This window comes from Anser brachyrhynchus (assembly GCF_964034855.1).
Source record: "Anser brachyrhynchus genome assembly, chromosome: 4".
Classification (NCBI taxonomy): Eukaryota; Metazoa; Chordata; class Aves; order Anseriformes; family Anatidae; genus Anser; species Anser brachyrhynchus.
The window spans coordinates 28,291,334-28,316,253 of NC_137698.1; the positions used below are offsets into that span (position 1 = coordinate 28,291,334).

The 24,920-nt window shown below is 35.0% G+C and overlaps 1 long non-coding RNA gene across 1 annotated transcript; it reads left to right on the forward strand.

Moving 5' to 3' along the window:
• The first annotated feature begins 7,916 nt into the window (after positions 1–7,916).
• Positions 7,917–24,649, forward strand: LOC308195043. The gene is made up of 4 exons (XR_013951181.1): positions 7,917–8,483; positions 9,923–10,030; positions 20,213–20,342; positions 22,184–24,649. It is a non-coding gene; the product is annotated as an uncharacterized lncRNA (long non-coding RNA).
• The last annotated feature ends 271 nt before the right edge of the window (positions 24,650–24,920 follow it).

A 24,920-nucleotide genomic window follows, 5' to 3' on the forward strand; every position in this document is an offset into this window, starting at 1 on the left:
GCGCACACACATAAATATTCATATTCCTTTGCCATTTTCCAGTAATTCTGTTTTTGAAATCTCAGAGTCATATCACAGCCTGTATGGATACAAATTTGATGAAACTGCGTGATCTGAGATTATTATCTATGAAGTTCTTTCAGAAGTTGAAGTTGCTCACAATGTTACTAAAACACAACTGTATTTTCCTATAAGATCAACCAAAGTCCAGAGCTTTGCATATGAAGAAATAGGACCAGAATGAAAGTTCAGAAGCTTCAGCTACTTTTTCTTCTGCATTGCTGTGTGTACGAGACCCTGGCTGTGGTGTCATGACTCTCAGCACTTCTGTTCCTTTGTAGTGCCACAACAATGATAACGCAGCCTGGTTCATTGTTCCTTTTACTTCACACTTTCTTTGTTATTATTATTATATAGTTTTTAGGATATTTCCATGGAGTTCAGGACCAAGATCAAAGAAATGGCAGGCATTTCCTTCAACAACTTCTTGTCACACATAATTTATGTCTTTTTATTCAAGTACACTCCACAGCTAGTAATGAACTGGGGACATAGTCTTTAGCCTCCTTAACAAATGAAGTATTTACACGTTTTATACAACATAAGCATATAATGAAAATGTTTTTCTGTCACAATAGTTTACTGGACATGCTGTTCGGCAATTAAAATATTCATAGCTAGTTTTGAGGGATGTTAAAGTTTTCCTAGCTAATATCTCATAAAAAAAGGGGGGGGGGGGGGGGGCGGGTAGAAAAGAACTTGAGTTGCTGTGTCTTTTTAAAGTATGGTTAATTATTGATGTCGGTCTTGATGTGGCTGAAATGATGATAGATTCTAATTTAGGTACAGTCTGTTCCATACATTGACAATTTTGAAGACTTTATTGTCTCTGTGGTAAAACTAGTGAATGAAGATTCCTTCCATTTTATGGTGGAACCAACAGATGTGCTATTAGATACTAGATAAAGCTAAATAAATCAGAATTTTCTAATTAAATAAAATCTCATTGAATTTTTAAAGTCTTATTAAAAATACTTTAAAATTCTGCATCTGTTGTTTTTGAGTAAATCACCAAGATGACAGAGTCTTTGTACTAGGCTTCCTTATTTTAATGGAACCATGGCAATTATTCCTTTAAAATACTCCCCTAGAAAAACACCCAGTACAGTAGTCATGGAAGCAATTGTAAATTTGTTGATACTGAGTGCAATGTAGCTGTGGCTACAGTGCCACCAGTTCTCCAGCTGGTTATTTTATCTATGCACATTGACTTTACACATGTACATACTGTTCTCAGGTTTGGTATGAAGCTTGACATGGATATACTATTTCCAAGTACCTATTGCAAGAGTTCTTAAAACTTGGTTTCCTACCAGATTTAATGTTGAGACCTGTCTACAGACTTAGAAGTGAAAACTTTTACCATGGTTTACATGAAAGACAAAAATGCTCTTTAAGACCTGTGAAAGATCTCTGGCACAGACTTGTGATTTAGTTCTGCTTTGGGCAATTATATGATCTCTCCTCTACACAGGTGCTGTTTTGGCAAAACTTATGATAACATTTGACAGGGTAATAGGTAAACAGAAGTCCTGTCTGGTTGCACAGATCTATCTTGCAAAAGAAATTGGGATAACAAGCAGACTTGTGTTCTGAAACTGCCTCCTCTAGGATTTTCATTATGAAGCTGATGGTATGTCTCAATCTATGGTTTACCTGCTAACTTGAATTTAAAGTTTGAGCTATGTTATATTTGACAGAACAATACATATGTAACAGGTGTTAAACATCATGCTTCAAAATAATGAGTATTGGCATATACTGAGTTTTTTTTTAACTTTGAAATCTATATATAGGGAGAAGTACAATTCCTCTCATTGAATTTCCTCCATACTGCTAACTTACGTGGTAAACCTTGGAGTGATGAAAACAGATTTAGTAATGCAGCTTCTACTTAACACTAATAGGGCTTTTACAGCTAATTTACTGTTCACCAACTGGAAAATATGCCACTTAATATAATCTAAACGTGTATTTATAGCTTAATTATTCTCTACCATTAGACAAAATGCAACATGATATAGTTCCATAACTTATTTTATATTGTATTCTGTAATAATATATATGTTCTCCTTGGGAAAAATATTTCCAAAATGTTTTGATTTGGAAAAAAAAAAAAAAAAAGCAATGAAAAAATAACTGTCTAGCTGGAAATTTTTATTTTGGAAATTAAGAAACAATTCTGAAACATATACTAAATTTGAACCTACTGGAATCATACAGAACATGTTTTCTTGCTGTAAGTAATGGAAGAGAACAGACTTTGTATCCAAAATGGCATCTCTGCCGTTTTGAAAAAAATAATCTATCCAGCTGATATAGTCTGGACTTTTAACTGTGTTCAGAGTTTTGTTTTCTGAGTGATCATTGCATGAAGTGTTTGAATTCTGAAAAGTATGAAGTTTCATAGTTGCAGTGAAAACTGGGACAGTTTTTTGTTTGTTTGTTTGTTTTGTTTTGTTTTCTCTCTTTCCCAGTGTGTGTGCTTGATCAACCAAAGTCAATTTCTTAGGAAATTGTAAACTCTTGTGAAATGGCCTTCAAAATAATAATAAAAAAAAAGATAACGTTAAACTACTGAGGTTGTATGTAAGACTATAAAGGCCTAAATAGATACTAAGTTAATTTGGTATCTATCTTAGTACAAGCATTAGAAAAACATGTACATTAAAACAACCAAAGAAATGACAATGCAAAACACGCATGATAAGACTGGTGGATCCAGTCTGATTCAGTGCATACTCTTCATGCAGTTGATTAAATTACTTATTCTGCACTTAAACATATTGTACTCCTTATTATGTTAGAAAGAAAAGTGATTAATTGGATGAATGATTGCTCTTGGTATTTTTAATAAATGTAATACTGTGGCAATATTTTTAATGATAAACACTGCTTAGGAAATTCCAATGCTGGTGCCAAAATTTGGCAGTAAGAGTCTGATTGTATACGCTTTCATACCTTTATTTGTATTTGCTAAGGTTATGGCCCTTAGGCATGATGATTTCATTTCATTTCAGATTTGGTCAAATACCTTTTATATTTTGTATTAATTTTTTTTATTTATTTTTTAATCAAAACTTGAACACTGACTCACCTTTTGCTTGGCCATAATTTCGCTCTGTAAGCAGATTACTACAGATTTTTAAACCAACCCCCAGACCTTCTTACCTTTTCTTAAGGCTGTCTCTGTGGTGAACTTCCATAAATCGATGCATCAGGTGGGTTAATCTTCTTAATCACAGATATCAAGTGCATTTGCTAGACGTTATTTTTAATCTCTAAAAAATTGGCTAGAAACTTTGAAACCAAAACTTTTGTGACAATTTCCTGTACCTGAAGAATAGGTGACTATTGCCTGGATCTAAATAAGTTCTTCCTGGAGTAATGGAGACTCTATCTGATTGACCTAAACCTGAATGTTGTTTCAGTATGGCACCTGATTCTTTATACCTTATATACCACCTTCATCACAGAGGACCATAGGGTTTTAATGTTTCTAATGCAAGAATCTTTATTTTTGCTCACTTTCAGAGCTAACAGAAACTGTTACTGGAATTGGACACTTTTCCTTGGTTCAGCTGCCCTGATACAACTCCTATCATGCATTTCAGTTTCCTGCATCATTGACTTTGGCAGTGAAAGATTTACACTTAGCATCACACCTCAGAAGCTAATTTTATGAAGCAAAAATGTAGTCGCAAGAGTCCTCAGATACTGGATTTTGGTGTCCACAAGAGACCAACATATAGAGTATTACAGGGTCCATGTGGAAACCTTTCCCTCAAAAGTTAATGACACTTCCCTTTCTTCAGAGTATTTATAGATGCAAATTATCCTCAAATTCAGCATGCTGCTGGATCTAAAATATTTCCTGGTACTATTCTCTAAGACCGGTAAGCATTTAGGATGCTAAAGAAATACATTTTAAACAACTTTTGACTCTGAAGGCTGGGTATTTTCTAAGACACTTATCCCAATTTGGAAAGACATTTTGAATTACATTATCTTCCTTCTTTTTCTTCTGCTCTAAATCTAATTGTATTTGAGGGAGACTGTGATTTGTGCAGCTGAATGTATCTGTCTCAGACTTAATGAAAACACAGCTGATGATATAATGAGGAAATACTGTGCAATGAAAATGGACCTAAAGAGCTTCTTTCAGTTTCCACATTATATGGGAGTAGTGGCGGTTAAGAAATCCTCCACAGTTAGTTCACCAACCAAAGGCAATTTTAAAATATTGCTTTGATGCTTAAAATTTATCTCACATCATTAGCTTTCTCTTAAGGGTGGGGGTAGAAAAAGTCTATTACAAATATGAGTAATCAGAGTGCCATCTGCTTAAGGGACATAAACTTACTATATAGCACAGTTTGTTTATATGGCTTAAAACAGACAAAGCTGTATGCCAGCAAAAGAATTTGAAACTGTTTTTCTGGCAGAACACTGACTCGTAGTAATTTATCTTGATATCCTATTTATATAAGAGCTGTAACCTTAAAGCGTACAAGATTAATTAAGGTTGATTTGACTGCCCGCTTTACTTCCTGTGCTTTCCACAGCATTGTAAAGGTGGTAGATTTCTAATCAAGAATCCTTGACACTTTGTCCAAACTTAGAGGTGAGAAACCTCTGTTTCTCAGAAATGATAATTACATGTAATTCCAGCCATGATCTCTTTAACTATGAGTCACAGTTAAGACATTCATCTTTTCCACAAATCTTCCTTACAAAATGAGACCACACTGTAATAAATAGCATTTCATTACTCACAGAACTGTTTCCTCTTTTATGATTTTAGCTATGACACTGCATCAGTTGGTTTAATGAAGCTACAGATGGCAACAGTTCACAGTGACACTGTCTTTATGTACTAAATAGGACACTAGATTTTATTTATTTTTTTTTTTTTGAGCAAGCTTACTTGTAATTACCACTGTACTGAAGTGGTGCATTGCACTTGAAGCTCAAGCTTCTAGATACAGATCATATCTGAACATACTTTCTTCTGAGCCTTTAGAGGGGTCTTTTATTATTAGAAGATCATGCCTCTTAAGCAGATTCTAGCTATTTTGAACCAGTGTAACGCTGGTGTTTTGTAAACTCTGGTACTTAAGCAACCCATTAACTGGATAAGCCTTTAAAACATCTGCCGACTGAGTCACTGCAAAAGTTGATACATAAATTACTCACATCTCTCATTGATTCTGGTCATTGCATGGATGAAGGAGCTGGTTGTTTTCAGGCACAGGAAAACTGGAATCTGGACTGCAGCTCATGGGTGGGTGTACTGGGTCTGGCTGGGATGGAGTTAATTTTCTCATAGCAGCCCATATGGAGTTGTGCTTTGGGTTTGTGCCTAAAAGTTCTCTCAGTCTTCTGTCCGAGACAGCAACAGGCAGGGTGCCTCAAGGTTCTTACCGCCACCTGGGTGACTCCCTTTGTTCCTTCTTAATATAGCCATGGGAAATAATGAACAAACATGCTTTATACATCACATAAAATAGTGTTGACTACTAACTCATCAGTGTTTTGGCTGTTGCTGAGCAGTGCTTGCACAACTTCGAGGTTTTCGAGGTTCGTTCATTCGTTTGTTCGTTCGTTCTTTCTTTCTCTCTCTCTCTCTTTCTTTCCCTTTCTCTCTCTCTTTTTGCCCCAGTGAGTACACTGGAGTGCACAAAAATCTGGGAAAGGACACAACCAGGACAGCAGACACATATTGACCAAACAGATATGCCTTACCATATGACCTTGTGCTCAGACAGAAAATCTCTGGGAAAGGAGTAGGAAGCAGGAGACATTTGTGATTATGGCATTTGTCCTCCCAGGTAACCATTACTTGCGCTGAAGTCCTGCTCTCCAGGATACCTACCTGCTAATGAGAAACAGTGAGTGAATTCTTTAATTTGCTTTGCTTGCACATGCAGTTTGCTTCACCCATTAAACTATATTTGTCCAAACCAATGGGTTTTGAACTTCTGCTCTTCTGGTCGTCTCCCTTATCACCCAGTCAAGGAATTAAGCAAGAGAATGTGTGAAGGCTTAGCTGCTAACTGAGGTCAACCCCCAAAAATGGGTATTAATATTTCTTGATGCCTTTTTCTTTTCAAATGTATTAACCTAATAAATATCCTAAATCTTTTGTAGGCTGGGATGTTTTGGAACAGGGACCTGAAAATCTGTATCTGGCTTTAGGGATTACTTCTGAAAAGGTGGATGAATTAGATGGTTTTGTAGCCCCAGAATGCATTATGAGTCAATTGTTCTCTCCCTTCTTTATTTGCTCCCTATCATAGTCTAAATAGATGTGGATCAAATATACTTAGGCTGAAATGTTTTACCCCATTATTTTGTGCATTTTATGCAGAAAGAGTTTGTTCATCAGTGCAGGACAACAGAGAAATACTAAGAAATTCCAGTGCATGAAAGTAGTGCATGAAGAATACTTCTGTCCAAAATTGTTCAACAGGATTGTAGCTTTGCACAGTTTCATCTCTAATCTTCAATTTTTCCATCTGTTCTTAGTCCTAAAAACTCTGGTTCTTAACACTTCAAGGACTACAATGACTACATTGTATTTATCTTACTTCTGTGTCAAGGTTTTGTTCTTGTTTCACTCTAAAACAGAGCTATGCATGAAGAGAAGAAAAAAAAATATGTGACTCTCAGTTCCCTTTCCAGAAATATACCCTTCAAAATGTAAGTTGATCTAGAAACTGATAAAAACTGCTACATTACTGTTACTAAGCAGTAACTGTTGTTATGTACAATTTCATTTCTTTTGATTGTGTGCAACTAGTTGTGTGGAATAATTACAGTTACTTGATTTCAGTATGGACTGTTTCACATTGATTATAAATTAAGATAATGTTTTTGTAAAAATTAATGTTTTTGTATGTTTCACGTAAAAAGAAACCTTCGTCTTCACAGCTGCGCAGTAGATTCTTCCAAAACTCATATTAGGCCATGGCTTAATGTATTTACTAAAAACCTTGATGCATTGGGTGAAAAAGGAAATGATAAATTATTTTCAGATGTCATCCAATTATTAAAAATTAACTTAAATTAAACAGGATATTTAGGGAATTTGAAAGGACCTAGCAAACCCAGTCAACTTGACAGAGGATGGTAAATTTCATGCAGATTAGATACACATTGGAAGTAAAAACATTTAGCTGTAACTAACCAGGAAAGAACATGCTAATCAGTATGAATAGTTCCATGAAAACATTTGCTTTAAGCATAGCAAATATATTTTCCCTCTACTTCTTTATTTTCAGTCTTGACTTCATGAATTGCTGCCATTAAAACAGGAAAGTTTTCATCTTTCATACCTTTCCCACAAAGGTAGAGTGAAAAGCAGGAAAGTGTTTTGTTTGAATAGCCATTGTTGTTCCTTTGTCATCATCTATGTTGTCCTAGATGTTTGCCAAAAATTCAGTAAAAGATCTAGCCTATGAAAAGGCATTCAAAATCTAAGGATCAATTGACAAGGTTACAGGAAACAAATACTGGTAAAAACAGATCAATATGTAGTGAGAAAAATTGTCTGTATGAATATAGATGTTCAAGTCATTAAAGATGAGGTTGGCATACACCAAAAAAAAACCACATTGCATTACAGGATATTTTTTTGTTTGTTTGTTTATTTGTTTTGCTTAAAAGAAGGTCAGTATCTCTATAGTGGCTCCAATTGTTCTTGCTTACAAATGACATTTTGCTCTTGCCAGAATACCTCTATTTAATCCTTGTTACCTTATTCTTTCCGTACCAGCTTGCCAGCTTCCCAGGCACCTAACACACTGATTGCATACACACTATGAAAACAGTTACTGTTTCTATTTAGACTGTAGAAACAGTCTTAATAGGAGGAATAATAATAATTATTATTATTATCAATATTGCTGGGTAAATAGTAATTGCATAATCCTCCTTATTTCAAAAAGCTCATAAAAAAGAGGATGAAATAATTTGGCACTGTTTCTGGCTGCTTTCCTTTCCTAATGTGTAATGACTGCAGGTTGGTACTTTAATGCCACTCATTTCCATTCTCCCTGGTGACCTGCTTGTGTAGATTATTGTGACCTACTAAACACTGCTGATTCTTGCTTGTTGCTTTCATAAAATAAACAATAATAAATGGGACAGACAATTGTTCCAAAGAATTGATTGAGAAACAATGATCATGCAGGTCAGATTTTGTGTGTTTCTAAGGACATTGAATTAGCAAAGACGCTGAGAACCCTTTCCTCTCCAGGTTTCCTTATCCCTCACAGTTTTCCAGCTCTTTCCAAGTCTTTTGCATTTGCTCTTGTGACAGCAGGCTTTGGAATTCTTCCCTTCAGTCTGTACTCTGGGGCCAGAAGATGCACATCATTTTGGAGGTAGCAGCTTGACTTCCTTTTCCTGGGGCAGCACAGGTAACAACAGCTTAGTTTTTTGTCTAACAACCTACTTCAGAGGAAAACAGGAAAATTGTGCAGTTAAACCTCAGAATTGGATTACATATGCCTGAATGAACTTATGTAACTTAATTTTTTTAAAAGCAAATATATTTCCATGCACCCTTTTATATGTACTCACTAAAAGTTCTAGTATACATATCTGTATGCACACACATGCACTTTTTGTATTTAATAGAAATGGTGAATATAGGATTAATTTAAAAACAAGCAAACACAACTGTTCAGCCTATATAATCAATCTCCTGTACTAATATAAGGGAAGAAATATTTCAAATCTTTTAATTAATTCATTATTATACCTTTTTTTTTTTTTTCTTCTTCTCCTTGGAGGACGCAGGTTTTCTGGAGAGACTGGGAGATGGGTTATATGAATTTTTTGTTTGTTTGCTTGCTTGTTTTGTTTTTGTTTTGTTTTGGTTTGTTTGTTTGTTTGTTTTAAATCTCTCTCATGCGCTGTGAATTTCCCTTTAAGATGCCATTCTTCACAAATCTTTCAGAATGTCTCATTCTCCAAGGAGTAATTAACTTTCACACCTATTTGTTGAATGTGTGTGTGCAACAAGTCTGTGAAACAGGCAGCAGAATAATGGCTGTGAGCAGTGTGTAGTGGGGAGAACTCCTTCCCCCAGGACATTAAATATGTTTGGTGGCATACTGTGTATCCTAACAACGAAGTAACACCTCACCATGAAAAGGAGACATACAGGTCACCCATGTCCCGCTGTTAATATCTAGACTTTGTACCCAGTAATATTCTTTTTCTTCTAAGTGCTTGTATAATTGTTTTGGAATTTGTTTATTATTATAGCTTTTGTGGCTCTTTGGCGGTCCATTTCACATACTAATCACCATCTGTGCCCATTTATTTCCTCAATGCCTTTCATGCCTAGTCATTTCTCAGCTCAGTTTATGTTTCCCTACTTTACATTCTTCATTACCTCACAGAATAACCCATTGGCACCAGCTTTTCTCAGTACTGCTCTTTAAGTACTTTTTGGAGCCACAGGAACTGACGTCTTTTTCTGTTAATCTCAAATTTATCAGATGGAAATGAACTTAATTTTCTTAACCTGTGTCATTGATATTAACATATTAATTTTTCTCTCATTCTTGCAGTTTCTTCCATATTACAATTACATATTACATCCATACTCCATGAAAGTCTAAGGTTGGAGAAAAAAAAAAGGCACAAAAACGATAACAACAAAAACAGTTGCTTTAATATATTTTGCTTAATTTCTCTTATCTACTGGTTAAGGTTTTTGACTGAACTTGATGGATGCCAGAATATAAAAACCTGAATGCTGAAGTTCTGCAAGAGTGTAGGTAATGTTTTTGGACTGCCTCAGAACACCATTTTAAAATCAATTTGATTTTTTTTTTTTTCTTTTGAGTTTGCAGAATCTTTTACATGAAAAATGAAGACTCTGGTACTAAATTTAACTGAGGATACAGTCAAATCTCTTCTTAACATGAAGCAAGAATTACCATTTTGCTTGTAGGCAAGTAACTTTTTCAAATTTGAGCACTTGATCTGTCTGCAATTTACCTTCTCGTTTTTGCTTTTTATTTCTCTGTACAGTTCATTTCATTACATATGTCTTCCTATTACTTATTGCTTCTTCTTCTTCATGCCTTTTGCACTTTGTCTTCTAACTCTGTTCTTCATCTAACTCTGTTCTTCATCATTTTTCCTGCTGATGTATTTGTCTTCTTTCGCATTCTTCGTTTCCTTCATATATTTCTTCTCCTCCTCTATTTCTCTATTTTCTCTGCATTTAGCACCTCTTATATTCTCTCCACCTCATTTCCACATTGGCAATATTATTCAGTTAAAACATCTCACACTAATTTTCTGTTATCCATGCACTATGTACCAGGAATATGTTTCCCCTTTCTCCAGGCTGAAGATGCTCCGTGAACTTCTTTCACCTTTGTGGGAGAGAACAAGAGTTCTCCAACAAGAATACTGGTATTTTAGTGTTAGTTTAGCATACTAGGAACAGTTAATCAACTTCATCCAGTGCTTTCTATGTGTAGATCCAGCTGAATGTTACTGCTGTCAATTCTTTTTCAGTTTTAGAAACAATGGAAATGACCATTTTCTGCAATCACAAACAGTAGGTATTTTATTAAGAACACTAGAGTTATCAACATACATTTCATACATTCCCATACAACAGAGGCCAAAAAGACATTCCCAAAAGACTAACAGTTTACAGAAAAGTCTGAGAGCTACAAAAAGAGATCAGGAGAGCTTCATTTTTGTTTTCCAAATGCCCTTCAAAAGTAGTCATTATTTCATAAATATCAAGGATTTTTGGATACTGGACTATACATCAACTATAAATGGAAAACGAACCACCAGAAACTCTCTACCACCAAAACCAAAAAGAAAACAAAGAAATAAATAAACAAAACACACACAAAAAAGTGTTTTCTTTCAGTCTAAGCTGAGAAAAAGTTATTTCCTGATGGCAGATTTATTGATTATTTTATCACTGAGTGTCAATGACAACAAAACTACTATGTGATGACACACTTTTCAAAATTAAGTAGAACAGGTAAGAATATAAGCCAATTTCTCATTTCTACAGTTAAATAAATATATTGTTTTCAAAAATGTACAGTATGATATTCACCCTAATTTATGTTACACGATTACTGCTCAGTTACTACAGAAAACCATCACCATTTGAATTTTTTTATATCAGAATTCGGTCTTAATTTTGGAAGGAACCAAAGGCAGGTTTTTCACATTTTCTTTAATCCTGAACTGCAGCTGCAACTACGTAATTTGGGTTTGTTTGCACTGTATAAGACTATAAGACTTTTTTATTAGTAATATGAAAAGAATACTTTGTTTATCACTTTTTAAATTTAAGACATACAAATATGTGGCAAGTGGCACCAAAAATCCTTGAGGAACATACATTGCATTAGACTTATTGTACTGAAGTGTCTTTATTCTTCTTTAGCTTAGTACAAGCTGCAACTAGTAAGCGTTCCTTTTCAATGAACTTCAAGTGTCTTCAAAGGTGAAGAACAATCTTTAAATGGAAGAAAAGAGAATGACATTTCATTTTTTTGGAACTGCAAATTTTATTTATTTTAGTTTAGTTTTCATAGATGTGTTAACATAGTACTTGTGTATTGAGCACTTAAACTTTGAAATCACCATGAAGGTTTCCTGCCCTTGACCTGTTTTTAGCAGTGGAGTATAGTATTCCTTAAACTTTCCACATAAAGTGACAGCTGTGCTATGCTATCTTAGAATGAAGTTACAGAAATGGAAAAGTCTTAATTTTCACTGCTTTCTTTTCATGCAGTGACAAGCAAGATTTCTGATAAATAAAAGAAAGATCTGACACTGACACGTCATAGTCTAAAGCTTAAATTCATACAATACTACGAGTCATGTATTTAAGGCATAGCAAACTCCATCATCTATACTCAATACCTAATTCATATTGACAACAAGTTGCCATCTAAAATGAAATTCAAAAGCAAATTTTTAATTATAGAAGGACACCTTAATATTGGCTTTAGCTTGATGGTATGTCTGATCACTAACATAAGGAGATCAGATTCCCTGCTTACCTGAACAACAAGGATAGTTTTGTTTGTTTGTTTGTTCTTTCCATGTCTTGTTGAACAATGAAAGAATAAGAAGGTACAATATTTGCAATTTGCAACAAAGAAAAATCAGATTAGACATAAGAAAAAATACTTCACAGTGAAGTGGTTAAGCTTGCCCTGGGAGGCTGCAGAATCTCAATCTCAAGATTTTCAGAACTTGACTGTCTGAAGCAACCTTTGAAGCAACCTTTGAAGTTAGTATTTCTAAGCAGAAGGTTGGACTGGATGATATTAAGGAGTTTGTACCAGCCTAAACTATTCTATGACAGTTACTCTAACATTGAAAGCACTTACACAGATTATGGGAATTATCCATGCTCTGTCCAAGTAGAGAAGTGAATCAGGGGCTCCCATATCCCGTTGAATCTCATGTCTACAGCATCCTTGGAATCAATTTCTTTGTGTGTGTGTGTGTTTTGTTTGTTTGTTTGTTTTACCATTACATGACCAAAGTTATTATCAGTTGAACAGCTGGATCAGAAAGGTCTTTAGAGACATCCCTTAATTATCCTCACTTTGCAGTTAATTCCTAATTAGTTCAATCCACTTTTCAGTCAGCTATTTTTTGCAGATTCTCTCTTAAGATACCTACTCGTCAAGTCAGGCCACCTAAAATAATGCTACTAGTGCTGCTCTGGGTCCAACCCAGGTGACACCAAGGAGCCCCAGTAGCTTTTCTGGGAGCCTCTAGTGGTCCATGTTTCATACTTCGGGTTCTTATTTCTCAGAAGGTATTTATATTTATTATAATATATGGACATCCTTCCCACCACCAAACATTTTATCTGTGATTTATAGCTGTAAAAAAGACAAGAAGAAATAATGGTATTTTTCTTTTTCTTAAGGCACTTTAAACTCAGATACCATTCCTTTGCCCACATTTAGTTGCAGCTGAAAGCCATAAGCCAGATATTTTATGGGAAAGGAAAAGTACTGTGCATTACTTATAGTTTATTTGTTGTTGTTGTTGTTTCTATTTTGAGATAACTTTATATATTGTTAAGACCATTGAGCTAAATCATTTTGACTAAGATGGTGAATCTTCCTGAACTACGTTTCTCTGATACAAATAAATACCTCATGTCACCAGAAAAAAAAAGGACTGGAAGAGAATTTGCTGGAAGTGTTGCAGGGTGTAATAATGCTCAGTTCCAGATAAGTCTGTACCTCTGATTCTAGGATGTTGTTAGCTGGTGCTACTGCAGCTTCTAACAGGAAAAACCCTGCACACCACACTCCAGAACCAAACAAAACCAACCAAACAAAAAATCCCACAGCCTAATTTTTATTTTTTTCTACTTTTAGTCCCCAGTCATACAGTGGACTAAATACAGGTGGGTAATTCAGAACAGCAACAAACAGTGAGAGAGATTCCTCAGATGTGATTTTCAGTAAAGAAAGGTAATTAGTGAGATAAAATGACCCTCAGGAATATTATCTTCCTGTTCATGAAACAGAGTAAAACTTTTTACTGTTCCCTAACTACTTAATCAGTTCTAAAATGTCCACATAAATATATTTCATATTTATTTTTTCTTTTCTCCTTATTGCAGTCAAAATATTTCATTATGTAGACATTCAAATTTTGGAAATGTGAATGTTGCATGAAGGTTTTGGGGAGCTTTCACTGGTCAAACTGTGTTTGAATGCTTTGGGATTTAACAGCTCTCTTTGTTGTCAGCTGTATATTCTTTTAACAACTATTTAAATGGTGTTTGATGTAGCTAATGTTTTCTGTGCTGGCTATCACACATTTCTATAGCTACATGTATATGGATTCTTTAAATTCATAAAGTCAGCAGAGAGTGAAAAAAGGAAGATCTTCCATTTTCTGTAGATGTAAAAAAACAGGCATTGTAGTGCATATCTCTCCCCTGAGTTTTCAGAGAACGAAGAAGTGCCCAAGTGATTGCAGGGAAATATCAGTGCCAGAAAATCTGACACAGCTCAGGGAGAACAGAGAAACCACCAGGACATTCACCCCCGAAAAGGGAACTGTTCATCTGTGAATATTTAATGATGTATACTTTTATTCCTACGGTCAGATGTTTTGTATGCGTGACATGGGGTTTGCTTACATTTTTCACCCTCTCAGTGAAGAATATACAGCCTGAACCACCCCTGTCACAGCTTCAAGCCATTTCCTCAGGTCCTGTCATTGGTTACCAGAGAGAAGAGATCAGTGCTTGCCCCTTCGCTCCCCCTTGTGATTTCTTACTTGGTAAGAAGTGCCAGATTTTTTTTATTATTATTTTTTTTAGCATTGTATATTCACAGTTCTGCTGATAATGACCTAATTTTAAATCTTTACATTCTTTAACTTTCTTACTAACAGATGCCAATATAACTACTTTCTATGAAGTAAGATCATTTTTCTGGAACTTTGAAGAGAACTTGTTCTTATTTTCTTTTCATCACCTAAGGTAGCTCAGAATTATACAGAATTGCCTTGACATTCTATTTCTCTTTTTCTATCACTTTTTTTTTCTTTTTCTATTTCTATTTCTATTTTCTATCACTTTCTTACCATGAATGAAACTCCACTATGGATAGGAGCATGAAAACAAAAGAATTAAACCTGATGGAAGAATGTCCTAATCCTTTTTTTGTATGTGCTCTCAAATTCCTTTATGATTTTAATTGAGGCATGAAAATCACTCAGTGGCCACTTTCCCCCAAATTTAGATAATTTTGTTAAGCCTCAGTATTTATGAAACACTTATTTCATATACAAAGCAAATTATATGACCATATTTTTAAATCACCACCCCCTTTTAAATTCAAATTCATGTAATTTTTCATATGGGGTAAAGATGATTCAGAGGTAACAAGTTATATAAACTCATCTGACCTTCAACAGCATGACTATGCACTTGTCCTTCACCATGCAGTCATTTTTCTCTAAACTCTTCTTTAATTTTTCAAAGTCGTTTCATTGAATATTCTAGCAGCAAATTTTTTGATCCTTATCCAGTTGTGGCGAGCTAAGATGATGTTCAATGTAATCTTTTCAGCTTCCATACTTCCCTAGGCTGTCAATAAGCAGGTATGTTATTGAATATCATAGCTCATCAATTCAATTTAACATACTGTTAAGGAAAGAAAGACATGAATATATTAAGTATATCCTCTTCACATAGCTCCAGCAAGAGTTGGAGCAATAGCACATTCTTAGTGTTCAGAGAGGGGTCAGAGCTTGTTTTCACTTACAGTTTTGCCACATGGGATCTAAAACAACCTGAGACACTTGAGCATTTTTTCATCTTTGGTCCTGGTGAATTTGTTCTGCCAGTACTTGGAAAGGATAAGAACAGCTATCCATTTATATAATCAAAAAAATATATGTTTTTTTCTTTCTATGTGAAGTGCCTGGCTGTGATGTTGAACATCATGCTTTTTATTTTGTTGCACTGAGGTTGCTTGAAGAATCAGAGGCAGAGCTCCAGCACACTTTTTGTTAACATGCAGGAGGACTACTACAATTTCTTTGTGTCTAAAAATAACTGGGTGCAAAGCAGGTAGAGGTGGATGCATCTTTCCTGATGCTCTAAGCAGGCAGAGTGATTGTCTTTGCCTGGATTCCTAGATGTCTGGACCCAGCCCAACTCTACTCTGAAAGTAGGTGCAGCATTTCATATATCCCACTTTTTTTTTGTTTGTTTTTTTTGTTTGTTTTTTTTTTTTTTCGGTCAGGGATCATTAACACAGGCACAGGTCTCCCTTTGTTCTCTCGCAGCTCCAGGGTTAGAGCTGACTTTCAGTAACCAGGCCTACTGGCATGTATCATGTCCATATGTCTGTCCATAAATAGCCAAGTCACTGTTTTCCTGCAGTGCACAGGTAACTGGAATATTAAATTACAGGCAAAAGACTGCTCTCAAAAAAGAGGTAATGTGATGTCTTTTTTCCCAGACATGAGAGAGATGAAGCTCTGAGTAGCCAACTCTTCCTTGTTCTTCTCTGTAGAGCATATTGTTAATTACCAGTTGATTACACAGGACCCAGTCTAGATGATTGCATGTATATCCATGTATTACATCAGTGCAACCCTTATTAGTATACATAGCAGTCTTCTGTGGAGAGCTACATGGACCTCCGAGACAATGTTGGTCTAGTCCAAAAGTGCAGAAATTAGAAGTTAAATGATTTATCATTCATCTGCCTTGTGAGACTTTTTCTCAGGCTGCTGGCTGAAGAATAAGCAGGTGGGGAGAGGTGTCTTCTTTTCCTTAAGCTAACTTATGTCTGTTCACTGTCAACAAGACAATATATATAATGGATGTGCTCTATAATTAACAATTAGACTGTTGTAAAATATGCAATTACAGCTACTAAGAACACTTTTATGTCTGAATCATAAGTGATTTCAGAATAGTCAGTAAAGCCTTATAAGTGAGTAATATGGTTTCCAAAATCTACATTTTGTAATTTGTTTTTCATAATGAATAATGCCTTCAAAGCTATGTACTTAAGATAAATTTACTTATTACAAAGAGCTGGGTACAAGATACTTGATATTAACTGATTTTACTTTATTTTACTTTATTTTCAGTGTTAGACTTTTAAAATTCATTAATAATTCCAAAGAAATAGAAGAAAAAGTAGGAAAAAAAATAAAACAGCAAAGTAACATTTTCTCAATCTTCAACAATTAATATTATTTAGGCATTTTATTCCATTATGTATCCCACAGAGTTACACCTTACGTTGGGGATGACATTGAAATTACAAGAACAATTGATTCTTACTACATGCAGCCATGTAATTGACTTACTCTTGACAAGAAATTAAAATGCATTTCCTGTGTCTGTTTGTGATCTGTTAGCAAACAGTGTATCTTTGTTGTGTGGAGTTCAAGTGATTTTGTGTTTCCTCATCTTAAAACTCATGCTTCATTTTCAGCTGCTATCTAGATATTGTAGCCAAAAAAGAGATTTTGCACATAAAGAAAATGATGAAAAAATATTTGCTGTAAGGCAAGAAGAAAATTGACTTGTTCTACACAAAGCAATCAGGTAAATGACCTTTTGCTCCTGATTGCTATTTCTTAATGCATTTCCTCTCTTTTCTTCTGTTCCAAACCATTATATGAAAACTTGTGCAGAAAATGAAAGCAGAGGTCTGTCTTGAGGGCAGATTTTGTAAATAGCCTGTTCTGAGGGAAAGACAACAACTTGGGAAGACTTCTGTCTTTCTCTCCACCATACATGCTATGCCTATACCTGTAACACAGTGCTGTTACAGAGGCACACAACCCTACCGTTGCACTACAGGAAGCTGTAAAGCCCGCAGTGCTCAGCTCATGTAGCATCAAAGTTTTGCCTGAGCATAGCAGTTCATGAATTTGGCCATGTCCCTTCATATGAGAAGCCACTAACACTGACTTTCTAAGACGTGATCCACATCAAACACAGTATCAGAGACTGAGGTACTCAAAGAACAGGAAAGCCACATATACGCCTGAAATGCAAAGATGATTGTAGTGTGGCACTGCTCACGAGGAGCTTGTGTTCATTTTGCTTCAGCTCTTTGCCAGTTCCCTCAGTGCAGGCAGGGTCTGCTCACGTCTGTCCACTCAAAATTTTTTAGTGTCCCATGCTTCAAATCCTGGGGAGCTACTGAGGTTTGCTAGCAAGTGTGAGAACTGAGTTGGCTTCTGACTGGCATGTGCAGTTGCTTTAGACTAAGCACTGTGCAGAGACATCTAACTGGGGACTAGCAAATCTGACTGTACGCAAGCTAACTGTGTGCCATCACTTGAGTCTCTGCATTCTATTTTTCAATACTTCCATTTCACAGCAGAGCACATTCCTTGCACCACGCCTGCTATAAGAAGCCCAGCTGATCTGAACTGGTTCTGAACTGAGCCAGTTCTGAGTCTTCCTATTCAGGGCACAATTAATCCACCTGGATTTGATTATAAATGGTTAATCCCCTTGGATAAACCATGGATGGGGACTGACTAAGCCCCTACTGCATAAGAAATATCATTATACATTGACTTCAATAGCAGCTTGAGTGATCTAAAATAGAATAGCTTGTTTTACCAGAAAAATAAACAACTAAAAAAAATAAATGGAATTGGGTTTTATCTCAGCCAAGGATTACATTTGGAAGGATTTTAAAAAGTGGATTTTAAAAGATTAATTTAAAATAATCTCTACAGTTTGATGGGATTTAAAATTGTATTAATTTACTTTAAAATATATTTAAAGCCCTTTTAAAAAGTAATTTTCTTTCTTTTCCTGTTGCATAACAACTTACCTTCCAATTTTTGTTGTACTACCAGCCTCGTGTTATGTGATAGGTGTTTAATTTTCACTTTAATTAATATTGATTTATAATGCTATAATTGCCATTAACTTCAGTCATATAGCTTAATGACTGTGATTTATGAGAGAACACCCAAATACAGGATTCCAACCTGAGCCTTGGTGTTTTCTTTCTGATGGAATTAGAAATCTGTCTTCATGGTACTGTTTTTATAGTACTTTTTACACTGACAGAACTCAACATTAAATCATTTAAAATACATAAAAGATTGGGAGAAAGGCCATTTCTATTCTTTTAGTATTCCAGTTGTTACTTGAATAAACGTAGTGAAAATGTTTCGAACAAAGGTGTACTTATAGTCTTATTTGGTGATTATCCTCCTTGTGAAAATATTCAAATAATATCAGAATAATATCATAATAATATCAATAATAATATCAGAAAATAATATCAAATAATATCAGAATAATATCAGAAATATCAGAATAATGTCAGAAAATAATATCAAATAATATCAGAAAATAATATAAAAAATAATATCAGAAATATTCACAAAATGCACTTAAAGGTGAAGAAAGTTGAATAAAATGTAGGTAAGAATGTGCTGTGAGTACTCTAAAGTCAAATATCTTCAACTATTTCTGAATGTGCAAAATGAGCGTTCCTTGCACTTGAGAATGTGTTCTTTATGATTTCTGCTTGGTCTATACCTCTTTTTTCCCTTCTGATTTCATAATGAAATGAGAAAGATGGATATATTCAACTTCTAAGTAGGTGGAATTTAGGTCTGGGATGGATAGTGTTGTGGGGACAGAAAGGTGATTGCTGTGTGGACAACACACAGGTATTTATATCACATTAATTCTGTGTTCTCCGTACAGTAAAGAGGTCATCCCTGTCACCCAGTTGTTCATTCAGCTTTTTTTTTTTTTTTTTTTTTTCTTTCTTGGTGTTAGGAAGAATGAAAATTACTTTCTGGGTAAGGTCAGAAATATAACTGGGAAGCAGGACATTAGGCTGAAAATTAACTGTAATTTTTCTGAATGAACTCATCCAGGGTGATAAGAATCAGAAAATGGCTTTCTTCATACAGATTTTTGTTTATAAGAAGGAATATGTGGGTAATTCTTAAAGAAAACACACTTGAATGATCCAAAGTATCAGACCTGGTAGAATAATGAGATATTATATTTTACTCCCCTTACATACTTTCCAGATGAGAAGAGTATCAATACTATACAAAGTTTGTAATCAGTCCAGACAAGGTAATGGGAGTCCTAGCCTACTAGATTTATTTTACTACTATTACTACTGTTACTATTTTTGCTTTTACTAAAAAGCAATAGAATTACTCTGTCTTGATGTTTACAATAGCCTAAAGACCAATTAGATTGCTGACTACTTTAAGATTCCACTCATGCAAGTAGAAAACAATCTATCTAATTTCAAGGTATTTCAAATACATTCTCCAGCCTCATGTATTTGCTATATAAATAAATGATTTATATAACACCAACTCTATAAGCAGACATCTCCATGCCATTAATATAATTTTTTGCTCACGCTAGTTTTACTCTGATACAGGACCATTGGTTTTAGTGGGCTATTTCAATATTTATGTAAATGTCTTAATAAAATAAGAATGCTGCCTAAGGTGTTCTTTTTCTCCTGTTATGAAAGCACACCAGAAATATGATCAAAAAGAAATGCATTCACTGACTGCAAAGCAGCCCCTTTTCTTTCTGCCATGTGACCACTTCCTTATTTTCCAGCCATGGAAAGAGGATGGCAGAGGGAGTAAACTGCAGTTGACCATGCTTGAAACATCTCTGTGCCCTATCCATTGTGTGTGACAGCAGGAGTTCCCTGCCCAGAAAATGGACTGCATCTCTAGCACTGCAGGTAAGGGCAATCTCAATTCTGGGCTCTGTTGTGTGGCCAACATGGAAGTGGAGCTGTGGGGAGGGGAAGGGTTTGCTGGGAAATCAGCTGCCATGGGTGGAAACAAGGCACAGGATACCTGTGGCCGTTGGCTCTGGCTTCCCTTGGGAGTGGGAGTACAATGACTGTAAAAGCCTCAGATGTCTCACTCCTGAAGCTTGCCCTAAGCTGCTCTCAGGCTTGGAGGGAAAAGGTATGACTCATGGCTTGGGACCTTGATGCATATTTCATATCACAAAACCTGTGCAGTCAGTACATGTGCCTGTATTTGAACTTTTAAGTCTGAGACCATAGGTAATCTGATGCCTAGAGTTAGTAGCTTATTAGCAAAGTTGTTTCCATTTCAATTAAAGCAATTAAAGGAAAATGAAAAGGAAGTAACTAAATAAAAATTAATTACCTGAAGGACAAGTAGGCAGTAAAAAAGAAATCATTGCTTATGAGAGATTGAGTTTTTTTCCATCTATTCTCCTAAAACTTTAGATGATTTGGCAGTTTTCTAAAAGAATAGTATTTGTCTAGTGTCTCCTGACAACAGATTAGTATTTGTCTAGTGTCTCTTGAAGCCTAAGATACTGAATGTTTCAATGTGGATTTGCAGAGATTTTTAGAATGGGACTTTATAGGATGTCCACAGTATAAAGTGGTAATATTGGTGAAACATATTCCAAATAGAATAAAATACATTTGCCATTTGCTTTGGGGCTATGGTAGCAGACTTTTTAAGCCTAATTTCAGCTTTCTCTCAATTCTTCCCTTATAAGCAATTTAGTTATTCGTTTTCTTATGAAAGCACTAATTAAATTGTCAAACTTTTTATTTAAATTGAATTATTACCATGAGTGCTTAATGGGAGAGGAAAATGCTGAGTTTTATTAATCAATGTTTATGATTTATGACACAGCCCACTGAGTTTCTTGTGTTTTGTGTTTCAAATGAAATCACGTATAACAAGAAAGGTACAGTATGAAAAAGCTAAACGTCCTTAGAAGAGTGTTTAATTCTTTCCCGCATATATGAAATAAGAAATGGTAAATATAATACATACATTCAAACATGATAAGAATAAATGCCTGAGAAATGTAGCCAAAGATGTTAATTTTAGGTTTGTTTGAGGGATATATAAATCACACTGTAATATATATAAAAAAAAATAATGTCAAGACAATTTTCCTTCAAATACCTTTTCACCTATAGACTGGGATTCTGAATGCATAAAGCACATTACCCGTGAAATAACTGACTTCTGCCTTAAAACATACATGTATGAGACAAAAAGTAGTCTGCTCATGATATTTTCTTAACAGGCCAGATTTGCTTTTCAGTTTTAGAAAATCCTAAGGGATTCAGACAAGTATGAAGAGGTCATTCATTTTCCTTCATGTAGCGATAACATTGACATACTGTATGTTTTACAATGTTAGGGCCTTTGCAATAGTTAACAAATGGATTAACTAACCATTTGTGGGTGTTATAACGCTAAAGTAGTAAAAATAAGCAAAATTTGTGTATTCTGTAAAGGAAGAGTTACAAAACAACAGAAAGAAAAAAAAATAGTTGGTATCAGGAGTCTCTTGTAGCTCTCTAGTGAGGGGAAAATCTAAAGCATCTCTGAGATATTAAATTTGAAGCATGTAGCGCTACAAATATAAGAATAATGTAGAATAATAAAGGAAAAACATGAGTCTTTGTGTTGTGAGAACCGAGAATCTAGAATACCTTACACTAGAAAGAGGATGAAATAAATGTTTAAAATTAATCTACCTTTTAGTCTTTAACCTTCTGTTGTATTTATTTTTCAGAAAGATTTAGGAAAAAAAAATAGTGATATATGGGCAAACTAATTTTTAAAAGTGGATGCAGAAGCAATTAAGCCTTCATTATGTGTGTTCTGGTTTGACTAAAGACAGCTCTCCTGATCAAGTGAGTGACACTGGTGCAACAGAATATCTTTGAAAAGTTCAGGTTACCACTAAGGTAGGTTTGGTTAAAAATCGTTGTTGCTAAAATTAAGTGTCTCCAACTGAATTTTCTTTTGTACTCTAAACACTTACATTTAGTGAAGTGGTTTTCTTCATAACAACGTAAGTCCAAATCTGTAAGTCACATTTAGTGCTGAAATCCACAGAAATTTTACCTGTATTAAGATTACTAGGTTACAAAATCTGGTCCATAATACTTGTGGCTTTACACAAAGACAGAAAGGTATGTAACTGTATTTGATGAACAGACAATCATTTTCATTAAGGAATCCCATTCATTAGCAAGTGTAAATATAAAAAAAGTAATGGTGTAATATGTACCCCATCAAAGGTCAATTCTTTCCTACAAAAAAAGTTCATAGAGTTTTTTACAGTTTTGTTATGTTTTTAATAGAGTTTCCTGATTGCCAAACAGACAGTTGAAGTCACTAACTTTTTTATTAAACTCAGTTTGATAGGTTCAAACTGCAGCAAATCATAAACCAATCTTCATTTGTTTTAAATTATTCAAAAGAAAATGAGACCCAATAGAGTGCTCCTGTCTTCTGAGTCTCGCATAAAGGCAATGAAAAAGCACTGTTTAGTTCAAAATGGTCTTGAAACTGATTTATGCTATCAAATGAAGTGTGCTTCTCATTTATTGTTGCTTAGATATTAGCGTATATCATGAACACAGCTCAGTTTATATCTGAACGGATGCACTCCATTTAACAAAACAAAGATGGGCATTTCTGTAAAACTGTCAGAAAAACAAACCTGTTACCACATAAAAATACTTGCAGCACTCTGAATGCTTTATTTTAATGAATTTATTGTGTGGTGTTTATCGCAGGCTGTGAGGCAAACGACAGTGATTTATAACTCACAGGGCAGTAGCCCTGATAGGATGATAAAGGACCATTTCCCCTCATTATGCCAGCAGAGCTTCTTTTCATCTCTTCTCTTATTCTCTGTTCATTGTTTGTCCTTGGCATCATCAGTCACCAGGCAGTACAGTTTACAAACACTGTTTTGGCTGGCAGAAAATAAATTGTTTGGCCAATGATGTGAAATCTATCAAATTCCTACCACACAGTATCTTGAAACCCCTATTCAAGCTCTTGTCTTAGGCTGATCCATAGGGTAACATTTTACTTCTAAGAGATAGATTCTTTCCCTTCTCACTTGTTACTAAAAGCAAGCTGCGTTTTCTTTAATCTTTCTGCAGGCAAAGTCTGGCCAGCTTCCACTAGCTGTAGAAACTTTTTGTTGTTGATGATGTTGTTACAAAACCCACCTAGACAACTTATAGAGGGGTAGAATAGTGATATTTGTCATTTTGGTTAACCACATATGAGTGACACCCAACATAGTAAATATGTAGCTGGACTTGACTTTGCTGTTGAAAAGATAACATATACACCAGAAAGGTGACAGGGACAGGTTTAGAAACAGAAAGAATGTGTTGTGTTTATCTGTCTGCTTGGCAGCATCTGCACAAAATCATTTAAACTATAAAGCTGTGTTTATTTGAATGGCTTGATGTAATCCACATGCAAATCAGTTGGCTGTAAATGACTGAAGCTGCTGAATGGGGAATTACATGCTGGTATATTTAATCTAAAAAAATAAATCTGGATTACAAATTTAAGCAAAAGAAAAAAGTACACACTCCAGTATACTTTTCCTTAAATAATCCAGATATGTGGTAGAGTTTGTGTTATAATAATGTGACTAAAGACAGGCTAGGATAGAGCAATAAAGAAGAGAATTTACAGAGCACAAAGACTGAAAGGGAAGTGTTGTCTTTAAGTGCCAAATGTACCTGCATTTTAAACTGTTGGGTCAAGTCTTGAAAAATACCCAGTAACCATCCATCATTACTGAGAACAATGGCGATTGCATGCTGAGAGTAAGAAAAAAAAAAAAAGTATTCTCTCAGTCCACTAAATCTGCATCTAAATATTTATTTGAACAATTTGAAACATGATAAATATTAATTTGGCCTTTTTTTCTACGATACTCATCGTAAGATGTTAAACCTGAAATTACTGCTGGGTCTGAGTTTGGAGGTAAGTATAAAAACAAAACATTTTTTTTTAGCGTTCTGACTTGTTCTTCTGTCCTGTTAACTGGATTTACTGTTTATAGCCCACTTGGTGGTGACATCAACGATAAAATCCTTTCCAGAATGAAGCTGAGGAACGGAACAAGTATTTTTCAAGTTTCGCTCTGCACAACTGTTTTTTTGCAGGTGTCAATAATTATTCTCCATTAAGAACTGGAAATAAATATGTGCATAAAGTAGCCAGGAGTAAGAGTTTCAATCCTCTGAGTCTTTTAACCCTCTTAAGGTTGTGTGTTTCATGCTTCTTTTCTTTACCTGTCTATGTTAGTAATGCCAGGATTGCTGAATTTCCTGACGGCTGGGGTGATAGACATCATTTTCATACATATCACACCACTCAGTTTCACCCACCCTGTGTGAAATATGGTTTATCTTCCTTGTAGACAAGTGAGTACTTTCAGCTGACCTAAAACATTTCAGTCTGCAGAAGACTAAGCTGAAGGTTGCTAC